Here is a 13,261-nt window from a genome sequence, read left to right on the forward strand (position 1 = left end):
CAGGTGAGCTTGGGAAGTATGAATGTTGTGTAAACACTGAGGAGCTCGTGTGCAGGAACACCGAGGGACTTGAGTCGGCGTAGGAGGTGGAGACGGAAACTGAAGGATTTGATAACTTCACTGACGTGTGGTTTCTAATTTAGTTTGTTGTCTATATGTATGTGTGTGTGTGTGTGTGTGTGTGTGTGTGTGTGTGTATACTACTGTACTTTTTAGATCCTCCTACGCAACCTAACCTATTATAGTTAAGTATAGTAGGCTATACACTATTTTGTTAGTATGTGTTATAAAATGAAATTGCATGTTATTATTATTAATATTATTATTATTAATATTATTATTATTATTATTATTATTATTATTATTAGTAGTAGTAGTATTATTATTATTATTATTGTTATTATTATTACATGCTAATATAATACTAAGTTGCCCGCCAGATTTCCTCAGAGATGGGAGGAGCACATTGGCGGCGGTGTTGTTTATACCCCGCCCGATTACTGATTCCTATTCACCGAGCCAGAGCTGGCGGGCGGCGTGTTATGTGCCACGTTTTGTTTCCCATTGGGCGTACCGCTCAGCTGGGGAGTAGGAGATTTCATAAAAAACAAGTTTGAGTGGAGAGCACACCTTTTCCTTCACATACAGTTATCTTAGACCATCTACTAGTATAATAGTTTGCACAAAAATACTCTACACTCTTTCTAGGTTGTTGCTATTTTTTTTTTTTTTTTTTTTGACTTCTCATCAGATTGTGCATTCAACTAATATACACTATTAGTGTGTTTATTATTATGTTTTATAGTATTATTTCGTATAATATTGGGTAACACAATTAGAGTCACTAGTATAGTATATTATTGGGGTTTATAGCAGTTTGTGGTCTAATAGTATCATGCTTTATGAGTGGTGTTCTATGTAGTGATGATTAGGCAATAAAATATGCTTTGGGGGTTTATAGCAGTTTTTGTGGTCTACTAGTATCATGCTTTATGGGTGGTGTTCTATGTAGTGATGATTAGGCCATAAAATATGCTTTTGGTTTATTGCTAACAAAATATACTTTGCTCTACTGCTGTAGTGCAAAACATGGTGAAACTTACATACACCGTTAATAAAGTATTGATGGAAGAAGAAGAAGAAGAAGAAGAAGAAGAAGAAGAAGAAGAAGAAGAAGAAGAAGAAGAAGAAGAAGAATTGTGGAGGGAATGAACAGTGAGACAATGTAAAGCCTCCGGGATGGCGGCAGCGTTTCTGTTATTAATATATAATAAGACAATAGGAAAATATGTTGTTGTCTCTACCTGTATTATTACCTTTGCGATAGCATGGTTCAATTTTGGGAGGACATAGGAAGGAGCAGGAGGTTAGGAGGGGATTTGTAGTGGGAGAGATAGTGTCTGTGATCCTCGGGTCACCACTCCTCGGATTGTGTCAGTTCAAGTTTAGAAGCTCCAACAACTTTCCCTGAATACGAATTGGCAACCTTTCGATTTACAACAGGTACCTACTTACTGCTACAGTAGGTAGGTGAACAGGGACCAAGGGGGCTAGGAAGAGTGTCCAAACAACTTGCTCCTGCCTGCCTGTGTGATGTAGTCGTGGCCAGAATTAGGTTAGGATACAGACACATCTGGCAAGTTAGTCACGCTGTACCCATACCGGAACACTCAGCATGTAAACTTTGTGATACACCTTAAAGCACTATATTATTGAATGTGACACTGTCAAAGACTTCAGGCCACCTCACTTATTGTATCTTGAACTATGTCATTACTTCATTGAGGACATTACATTCTTGCTCTCTATCCCAAATTGGCTAGCTAGCCCACACTGATTAGTCTACAATTACAATATGACTCCAATGTATGCTGCTGGTAAATGTGTACTGTCAATGAACCAGAGTGAAAATAAGGTCGCCTCCCTTGCTGCTGCTGCTGCTTCTTGCGCCCTTCTAAGTCCCGTTTAAGTCCCCCACCCCAGGCCCCCGCAGTACCCCTTCACATCTACAACATTCAAAAACAATTTCACTCAATTTCCACAATACTATGCTAATTACACGTAAAATAGAGTGTTATCCTGCAAAACGTTGATGTCGTATATTTCTCTCTTTAAGTGATATCCTGTGGCTCCGAAAGGAGCCTGTTTGGTTAGGTGGTCTTGTGTGAACGAACCTTGGGTTCTTATTTCTTCTCTGTCTTCTTGGGGAGGAGCACAGCTTGGATGTTAGGAAGGACACCCCCTTGGGCAATGGTGACTCCAGATAGGAGCTTGTTCAGCTCCTCGTCATTGCGAATGGCAAGCTGAAGATGACGCGGGATAATGCGGGTCTTCTTGTTGTCGCGGGCGGCGTTACCGGCCAGCTCGAGCACTTCTGCTGCCAGGTACTCCATGACGGCTGCAAGGTACACAGGTGCACCTGCACCAACACGCTCAGCATAGTTGCCTTTACGCAAGAGACGGCGGATCCTACCCACGGGGAACTGGAGTCCGGCCCTGCTAGAACGGGACTTTGACTTGCCCTTCACCTTGCCTCCCTTGCCGCGTCCTGACATGTTGCTGCTGCTGCTTTTCGTGATAGGAGTTAAATTTCCGCCCGCCACCTTGGTCTTTTATACCAAGCTCAGGATCAGGCCAGGTGGCCGTCTCGCGGACCCAACCAATGTAAGAGAGCCGTAGCTGCAGCCAGTCTGATCCTGAGCGGCCCGCTCGGTATATAAGGAAAAGTTAGTCGGGCCAGTTTTCAATTCTCTCGCTCCGCGCCACGAGTAACTGTGCCGCCATGCCTCCCAAAACTTCCGGAAAAGCTGCCAAGAAGGCTGGAAAGGCCCAGAAGGCCATTGCCAAGGGTGACAAGAAGAAGAAGCGCAGGAGGAAGGAAAGCTACAGCATCTACATCTACAAGGTACTGAAGCGCGCACTCTTTACTACCAGGAGTCTCCTCCAAAGCTATGTCCATTGCGAACTCTTTCGTGAACGACATCTTCGAAAGTATCGCTGTCGGTGGCTTCCCGCCTGGCGCAGCCAACAACAAACGCCCACCATTACAAGTCGGGAAATCCAGACAGCTGTCCGACTCTGCTGCCCGGTGAACTGGCTACATGCCGTGCTCGAGGGCACCAAGGTTGTCACTAAGTACACCTCTTCAAGTAAGAGGTTACCAGCACAGCCCAAACACGCCATCCCACTACTACAACCTAATCGGCTCCATCGGAGCCACAGTTACATGTTAAAGAGACAGTTACCGACAGTGATATATTGAGAGGGAAATAAAAAAAATAAAATTATAATAATCTGCATTCTCTATTGGCGTAGAAACAGGACTAAATCGAAACATAATAAATAAATAAATAAATTCTGCGTGGAGTACTTTTACACCCACTGCAAAGTGACATACATGGAGTGTGTTTGGGCTTCATTTCTTGTTTGCAGCATGCCTATTTCATGTAAAAAAAAATTTTATTTTATTTTATTGTATGTTCTTTTATTTTATTTATTTCTTTACTTACTTATTCTTTATATATTTATTTGTTACTAGCTCTTGTTTGTTGCACCCACCCACCTCCCGAATTGATGACCTACTATACAATCGTACCTCCACGAATGTTACCAACTTACCGTTAGGCGATTTGGGTAACCGAAATTAACGCTCTCCGACCACCAACCATTTCGATTGTCATGAAAATTATCTTCAGAACAGTTCCTTGGCCCTGAGAAGGGCCGAGTTATAGATGTCTGGTAGGTTTTGTTGTGCTTTTTGTTTTTCCCCAAGGAAGAGGACTTAAGCACGCTCTCCGCGGATGCGCCGGGCCAGCTGGATGTCCTTGGGCATGATGGTAACGCGCTTGGCGTGAATGGCACACAGGTTGGTGTCCTCGAAAAGACCCACCAGGTAAGCCTCAGAGGCTTCCTGCAGAGCCATGACGGCAGACGACTGGAAGCGCAGGTCAGTCTTGAAATCCTTGGCGATCTCACGCACCAGGCGCTGGAAGGGCAGCTTCCTGATGAGTAGCTCTGTGCTCTTCTGGTAACGACGGATCTCACGAAGGGCGACGGTTCCGGGCCTGTAACGATGGGGCTTCTTGACACCACCGGTGGCTGGGGCGGACTTGCGAGCTGCCTTGGTGGCAAGCTGCTTCCGTGGAGCCTTGCCTCCAGTGGACTTGCGGGCAGTCTGTTTAGTACGGGCCATCTCGACGACGAAATAGTCAATACGGGCGGCCCGTTGTTGTTGTGTTGTTGTATAGATTGTCGGACCGTAGTCCGACACGGGCCTTTGCCTATAGGCGGCCCGTTTGGTGGTTCCGGCTGGAGCTCCAGGAACAGCCAGACCGGATTGGGATTGGAGGTGGTCCCACCTGCAGATTGGAGGGATACTGCAGGTTGCAAGTGTGAGCGGACCCCCGATCAGTGGACGCTTACCACCGGCCCCCACTCTTGGACGTGGTCAGCCTCGGAGTGGCGCGCCCCCCGAACTGGGGTCCGCACTTGCTGGGAGAGGATGCTTTCTAAGCTATCTGGGTGGTGGGTATCGTGTGATGACCCGGAGTAGGTGGTGAATGTGGTCTGTATGGGCCTTTCGGGTTAGAGTGGCTGCTGGTGTTGTGTGTGTTTCTTGGGAGATTTGAGTTCTGTTTCGGAGGCTTTGTGTGACCTCGCAATCGAGGAGATAGTGTTCAAGTGGGTTGGCTGCTGGCTCCTGACAGTAGGTGCATTCCATGACGTCGTTTCCGATCATCTGCCAGGAGCACTTGTACCCTAGTCGTAGTCGGTGAAGGCTGACTTGGGTTTGTCTTGGAGTTTTCTTGTCTGCGAAAGGTGGTTCCCCTTTTGTGGCCGCCAGGTACCATTTGGCTGATTGGGAACCAGCGTTGAGTGCATGAAGGAAGCTCTTTTGATGTGGAGCTTGGTAGTCTTTCTGAGGTGATTCTTGATCTGTTGCACACTTGCTGGAACTTGGATGTGTACGGTACTGGAGCGTGTAGCTGCCTTGGCTGCTTCGTCTGCCACGTCGTTTCCTCCGATCCCTACATGACTGGGAATCCAGTGTAAGACGACTGGTCGGTTTTGGCTTTGGAATTCCTGTAGCTGTGCGAGGATCGAGGTGATGATGTGGACGTTGTCTCTTGGTTGACTGTGTTGCAGCGCCTGCATGGCCGATTTCGAGTCTGTGTGAATTATGACGGACTTGTTGTGTTGTGTTGCAGCGTGTTGTAGGGCCTTTGAGATTGCTACCAGTTCTGTTTGTAGGGTGGAGCAGTCGTTGGAAAGTCTCCATTGGAGGGTCTGACCTTGGGTGTAGAAGGCCGCTCCGGATCTATGATGTTTTGGGTCCACCGAGCCGTCTGTGAAGTATGATGCTGCATCAGCCGGTGTCTCGGTGGCTATGGCTTGGAGAGATATTTTTTTGAGGTTCTCTTTCTGGAGGTTGGCTTTACTGTCGCCGAGGTCGGTGAATTTGAGTGTGGCTGGTGGAGGGCTCCATGGTGGAGGAACGGTGTAACCATTGTCTCGTGTGTCTTGGTTCTTCTTGACGAGTGTTTCTGCTTGCAGGTGTCGGATGACCTCGCTTGCCTCGTGCGACCAGGTGGCCCCTCGCACTCTGTGGTCGAGGTGGAGGGAGGCACTGATTCGAATCTTGGCAACTGTGGGCTTGTCTGCACTACAGATTTTGGCGAGGAGACCGGCTGTCACCTGCTTGACTCGTACTGCCAGGGGTGGTAGCTCGGTTTCCATTTGCAGATTGCAAATTCTGGTCCACATGGGTGCTCCGAGCATGGTCCTGAGAGCATTGTTTTGAATGACTTCTAGCTTAGCTATTTGGTCTTCTCTCAGTCCAATGAGTGCTGGAGCACTGTAATCTACCAGCGATCTGATGGCGGCTGTGTAGTAGGCTTTGAGCACATGAAGGTTTGCTCCTGCGGATTTGCTGGTGAGCGGCCTCATTATATTGTGTCTGCTCTTCGTCCTGTGCCTGAGATACTCGAGTTGCGGCTTGAAGGTGAGTTTCTGGTCAAACCAGATTCCAAGACACTGGTGGGCGTTGGTCCAGACTACCGGCGTGTTTTGTATGGAGAGCAACTTGTCTGGTGTGTCTGTGCAGATGGCCATCGCTTTCGACTTGGCTGGATTTATCTTGAGTCCAAGTCTGTTGCACTCCTCTTCTATAAGTTGGAGTGCGTGTTGCGTGTTGGCTAGTCTGTTCGATCCTCTTACTATAAGCTGTAAGTCGTCTGCATAGCATAGGAGCTTGGCTGTTTGTCTGAAGGGAAGTTTGACCAGATTTTCCATCAGGACGTTGAACAGCATTGGACTGAGGATGCCTCCTTGTGGGGTTCCGTTTTCGTGGACCCTGTAGCTTGAGGTTGCTCCCTGAAAGCGTACTCGTGCTTCTCTCTGTGTGAGGTAGTTCTGGATCCACCCCAGCAACCTTCCTTTGACGCCTTTTTTAGCGAGCGTAGTTGTAATGGCCAAAGGGCGGGCGGGCTTATATACAGACATTCTCCACCTCAGTGGCCACCTCATTGGCCACGAGTGCCGCATGCGTCATCCGCAAGCTACGCCCCACCTCCAAGAGGGAGGGACGGCCTTGGATGAACGATACTACCGCTGCGTCCACAGCACGCCACCTACTCCCACCAAACCGTGGGCGAAGCTCTCTCTCCCTCACCATGAACGGATACGAGTTTGTTAACGTGGCGCGGATACGTCCGGACACGCCGACCTGCCCCAAGAAACCAAACCTCCTAGTTCTCCAGAAGTTTTTCGAAGCTAATGGGATCGTGGGGGTCACCAAGGTAGAACGCCTAAAGCTCCATGGTGACATCAAGATCACCTTCGCCGAGATGGGCATGCCCGCTCAAATCGCGGAGATCCCAGACATCAACGGCATTCCTTTTAAAATGTTTGCCTTCATGTGGGACAACTTGAAGCTGGGTGTAATCTCCCACGCCGAAATTGCCCACATGGACAAAGCAGAGCTGAGTGAGCTCCTCAAGGAGCAGCAGCTCCAAGTTGTGAAGAAGCTGTCCGACACCACTGCCCTCATCGGACACCACTCCACCCTACCCAAGGAAGCTCAACGGGCGTGGGTAACTATGCCAGTCAAGCCCTACTGCAGACCGAAACGGTGTTACAAATGCCAGCACTATGGACACACTGTAAACAAGTGTGAGGCGCAGGAAGACACCTGCTCCATGTGTGGCAGCCCTGGACACCGCTACACGGCCTGCCCCAACACAGAGAAAAAATGCGTTGCCTGTGGTGGCCCACACTCCTCCGCCGACCGGACCTGCCCCAGATGGAAGGAGGAATGCAGGGTAGCCAAGGCTCGCCTTGAGAAAAAACTGAGCTACAAAGAGGCCCTCCTTGCTGTACGCTCCCAAGAAAAGAAAAAACCAGCAGTAAAGAAAAACCAAGATAAGAAAACTCAACAGAAGCAGCCCACCACACAGAACCAAGAACACCACGTGGCCCGTGGTGCTGAAGCCCACGCGGCCAGTGGTGCTGAAGCCCACGTGGTCAACCTCTCCCTCTCTGAATTCTTCCACACCTATGAGGACTTAAAATACGAGGAAGACGAAGAAGAAGACCCAAACACAAACGAATGGACAATTCAAGAGAGCAAGAAGAGAAGGAGAGAGAGAAGAAAATCGACATCAAGCTAAGAAGACCAAGACATCCCCTCCACACAAGAAACCAAAACACAATCAAGCCGACCAAGCACTGAACATCCATTGCCCAACCCAACACGCACCTGACGCCTGACCTGACGCTTGACCTGACGCTTGACCTGACGCTTGACCTGACGCTAGCCTGGCCTTGTCTTGTCGCCTCCCTGCCGCGTCCAGCCGGGTTGTTGCTGCTGCCCCCATCTTATAATCCCTCACGCCAGTTGATGACGCCAGCATTTTTCGATTCGATTCGGCGAAGCCACACCAGGACCACCTGTAGTAGCAACCACAACAACATGACTGGACGAGGCAAAGGAGGCAAGGGACTTGGAAAGGGTGGCGCCAAGCGTCATCGTAAGGTGCTTCGTGACAACATCCAGGGTATCACCAAGCCCGCCATTCGTCGTCTAGCTCGGGGTGGAGGTGTTAAACGTATATCCGGCCTCATCTACGAGGAGACCCGCGGCGTCCTCAAGGTGTTTCTGGAGAACGTCATCCGTGACGCCGTCACCTACACCGAGCACGCAAAAAGGAAGACCGTCACCGCCATGGATGTGGTGTATGCCCTGAAACGGCAGGGCCGCACCCTTTATGGTTTTGGTGGTTAATCAACCTGATGGACGGGCGCACACCACCACCACCACCACGACAAACAAATATACGGACCTAATTTTAGGTCCACATTTAAATCGCTAAAGAGTTGGTTAGACACTGAGTAAATCGTTGAAAATATATCCAATAACATGATCCTCTCTAATTCTGGACTTGTGGTATGAGTATAGGTTGTGTGTGAACGTGTTGGAACCACTTACTAATAATTGTCAGTCAGTCAGTCAACATCCACCTAACCTCCAGGTACCTCACCTAACTTCCTGTAGCGTCACCGAACCTCACGAAATGTAACCCAATGTAGTTTATAATCTATCCTAACATGACATAACATAACCACGCACTATATTACTTCGGTAAGAGTAATGAGTTTTAATACGCAAAGTTGCAGTTAGCATTCATTCATACATACATACATACATACATACATAACATGCTAGTGGCAGGGGGGATTGAAGTGAATTTTAGGAGGATAGAATAGGTGCAGTGGCTAAACAGCGCTTGCGTGAGGGACTTTAAGCAGCAACTCGCCTGGATGCGGCAGGATAGAGTCAGGTCAAGCGTCCGGTGCATGTTGGGTTCCGCCATGGTTTCTCAGTGTTTGGTCTGCTTGATTGTGTGTGTTGTTTTCTTGTTTGGAGGAAATGTCTTGGTATTCTTCTTCTTAGCTTGAAGTTGATTTTCTTCTAACTCTTCTCCTCTTGTTGTTCGTCTTCCCCGTGTCTGCTATCATTCTGTAAAGACTCTATATATGTATGTAGGTATGAGTGAGTAACAGTTGCCGGTTACAGTGATACTTCATATTCGCTGGTGTTGTACTGTATGGCTTCGGTATTTCTTAATATACAAACGGCACCGTTAGGGGATTGAGGTATTTAAAAACCAGCCTACATTACTTATATATAGAAATAAATAATGTGGCTTGGACAATAATGACGACTACTCTCTCCTACCTAACCCAAACAAGGGCTTTTCGAAAGTATACATTGGACACAATTGACTTAGTACATACATTGGTGGTTTAACAAAAGCCCTCATTAGAGAAAGGTGAAGGAGCAAACAGTGAACATACAGATTAATGTTTGCACGCATAGATCATGTAAGGTGAGGTGTTGAACACCAGACACGTAGTGTAGTAACTCCCTCACAGATGGCGTTATGAGGGGCCTGATGATGTAGCAGTTACCTCACAGATGGTGTTATGAGGAACTTCACATGATGATGCTGTAGCAAAACATTCACTACGTGGTGTCGTAGCATCTTGGGGACACCACGTGGTCCACATGACTCACCCATTCAAGTGGGTGAGGTGTGGTCCCAGGCCTCTCTATCGTGGAGTCTCAGGGGAAGTATAACTGGGTACCTGGGACCTCACTGTGTGAAGGTGGTTAGCTAGCTTGGGTAAGACTCAACTGCCGAGTTGTTTTTCACTGAGTTAAGCACTGTTCACCACTATTCATCACTGGTTCCATTCCTTTGCCAAATGAGATAGTACCTTATGGCAAGAACTTGTTGATAGTCCGGTGGGGAGGAGGGTTCAGGGGCGTGAGTTGGTATGGGCCAACATATAAATAATAATAATAATAATAATTAACGGTTTATTGAAAGTGCTTGGCAGCCAGAAGGCTGAAAATATACAGTTACATATTTGGGGAATGGGTTACGAATTACAAATAATATACAAGTAACATGAGTGACACAAATAAGACATATAATAACTAGCTGGGGAAAAGCTCAAACTACAGTTCATTTCAACATAGTGACAGTGCAAGGAGTAGTGTTTACTGGGAGTGAGTACACTGATTTATTACAAGTTATCGATAATTTTTACAATGGTTGAGACTGGGCTGTTCTTATAGCGATCAGTTCGTGCACGTATGGGCTGGATGCGGTTGTGGTGTCGAAGAGCAATTCTCGGACTAGGGATCTCAGATGGTAGTAGGAGCCGGTGTAGAAGCTTCTTACCAAATTGGCAGATGAGGTCGTGGTGATGGTCAGTGAGAGTCTAAAGGGTCGGTCAGTGTGTTGAGCGCTTCTTGATATGTGGAGTAGGAAGGGGAGAGAATAATCTTGCATGGCCTCTTTTGCACTTTTTCTAGGTGTTTACGTTGTGTGGCATTTAGGGAGGAAGACCAGGTGGAGGAGGCATAGGTGAGCTTGGGAAGTATGAATGTTGTGTAAACACTGAGGAGCTCGTGTGCAGGAACACCGAGGGACTTGAGTCGGCGTAGGAGGTGGAGACAGAAACTGGAGGATTTGATAACTTCACTGACGTGTGGTTTCTAATTTAGTTTGTTGTCTATATGTATGTGTGTGTGTGTGTGTGTGTGTGTGTGTGTATACTACTGTACTTTTTAGATCCTCCTACGCAACCTAACCTATTATAGTTAAGTATAGTAGGCTATACACTATTTTGTTAGTATGTGTTATAAAATGAAATTGCATGTTATTATTATTAATATTATTATTATTAATATTATTATTATTATTATTATTAGTAGTAGTAGTAGTAGTAGTATTATTATTATTATTATTATTATTGTTATTATTATTACATGCTAATATAATACTAAGTTGCCTGCCAGATTTCCTCAGAGATGGGAGGAGCACATTGGCGGCGGTGTTGTTTATACTCCGCCCGATTACTGATTCCTATTCACCGAGCCAGAGCTGGCGGGCGGCGTGTTATGTGCCACGTTTTGTTTCCCTTTGGGCGTACCGCTCAGCTGGGGAGTAGGAGATTTCATAAAAAGAAAGTTTGAGTGGAGAGCACACCTTTTCCTTCACATACAGTTATCTTAGACCATCTACTAGTATAATAGTTTGCACAAAAATACTCTACACTCTTTCTAGGTTATTGTTATGTTGTTTTTTTTTTTTTTGACTTCTCATCAGATTGTGCATTCAACTAATATACACTATTAGTGTGTTTATTATTATGTTTTATAGTATTATTTCGTATAATATTGGGTAACATAATTATAGTCACTAATATACACTATTAGTGTGTTTATTATTATGTTTTATAGTATTATTTCGTATAATATTGGGTAACACAATTATAGTCACTAGTATAGTTTATTATTGGGGTTTATAGCAGTTTGTGGTCTAATAGTATCATGCTTTATGAGTGGTGTTCTATGTAGTGATGATTAGGCAATAAAATATGCTTTGGGTGTTTATAGCAGTTTTTGTGGTCTACTAGTATCATGCTTTATGGGTGGTGTTCTATGTAGTGATGATTAGGCCATAAAATATGCTTTTGGTTTATTGCTAACAAAATATACTTTGCTCTACCGCTGTCGTGCAAAACATGGTGAAACTTACATACACCGTTAATAAAGTATTCATGGAAGAAGAAGAAGAAGAAGAAGAAGAAGAAGAAGAAGAAGAAGAAGAAGAAGAAGAAGAAGAAGAAGTACGAGGAAGAATGGTGGAGGGAATGAACAGTGAGACAATGTAAAGCCTCCGGGATGGCGGCAGCGTTTCTGTTATTAATATATAATAAGACAATAGGAAAATATGTTGTTGTCTCTACCTGTATTATTACCTTTGCGATAGCATGGTTCAATTTTGGGAGGACAGAGGAAGGAGCAGGAGGTTAGGAAGGGAGAGATAGTGTCTGTGATCCTCGGGTCACCACTCCTCGGATTGTGTCAGTTCAAGTTTAGAAGCTCCAACAACTTTCCCTGAATACGAATTGGCAACCTTTCGATTTACAACAGGTACCTACTTACTGCTACAGTAGGTGAACAGGGACCAAGGGGGCTAGGAAGACTGTCCAAACAACTTGCCTGTGTGATGTAGTCGTGGCCAGAATTAGGTTAGGATACAGACACATCTGGCAAATTAGTAACGCTGTATCCATACCGGAACACTCAGCATGTAAACTTTGTGATACACCTTTAAAGCACTATATTATTGAATGTGACACTGTCAAAGACTTCAGGCCACCTGACTTATTGTATCTTGAACTATGTAATTACTTCATTGAGGACATTACATTCTTGCTGTTTATCCCAAATTGGCTAGCCCACACCAATGTATGTGAGCCACTGACCTATATATGCTGCTGGTAAATGTGTACTGTCAATGAATAGGCAAACTAAAAAGAAGGTCTCATCCCTTGCTGTTGCTGCTGCTGCGCCCTTCTAAGTCCCGTTTAAGTCCCCCACCCCAGGCCCCCACAGTACCCCTTCACATCTACACCATTTTTAAACAATTACACTCAATTTGCACAATACTATGCTAATTATACGTAAAATAGAGTGTTATCCTGCAAAACGTTGATGTCGTATATTTCTCTCTTTAAGTGATATCCTGTGGCTCCGAAAGGAGCCTGTTTGGTTAGGTTGTCTTGTGTGAACGAACCTTGGGTTCTTATTTCTTCTCTGTCTTCTTGGGGAGGAGCACAGCTTGGATGTTAGGAAGGACACCCCCTTGGGCAATGGGGACTCCAGACAGGAGCTTGTTCAGCTCCTCGTCATTGCGAATGGCAAGCTGAAGATGACGCGGGATAATGCGGGTCTTCTTGTTGTCGCGGGCGGCGTTACCGGCCAGCTCGAGCACTTCTGCTGCCAGGTACTCCATGACGGCTGCAAGGTACACAGGGGCACCTGCACCAACACGCTCAGCATAGTTGCCTTTACGCAAGAGACGGTGGATCCTACCCACGGGGAACTGGAGTCCGGCCCTGCTAGAACGGGACTTTGACTTGCCCTTCACTTTGCCTCCCTTGCCGCGTCCTGACATGTTGCTGCTGCTGCTTTTCGTGATAGGAGTTAAATTTCCGCCCGCCACCTTGGTCTTTTATACCAAGCCCAGGATCAGGCCAGGTGGCCGTCTCGCGGACCCAACCAATGTAAGAGAGCCGTAGCTGCAGCCAGTCTGATCCTGAGCGGCCCGCTCGGTATATAAGGAAAAGTTAGTCGGGCCAGTTTTCAATTCTCTCGCTCCGCGCCACGAGTAACTGTGCCGCC

At 46.5% G+C, this 13,261-nt stretch overlaps 1 pseudogene; it reads left to right on the forward strand.

The window, feature by feature from the left end:
• Nucleotides 1-2,782: 2,782 nt before the first annotated feature.
• Nucleotides 2,783-7,898, forward strand: LOC121860498 (annotated as a pseudogene).
• Nucleotides 7,899-13,261: the final 5,363 nt, after the last annotated feature.

The sequence above is a fragment of the Homarus americanus genome, unplaced genomic scaffold, assembly GCF_018991925.1.
Source record: "Homarus americanus isolate GMGI-L3 unplaced genomic scaffold, GMGI_Hamer_2.0 scaffold17235, whole genome shotgun sequence".
NCBI lineage: Eukaryota > Metazoa > Arthropoda > Malacostraca > Decapoda > Nephropidae > Homarus > Homarus americanus.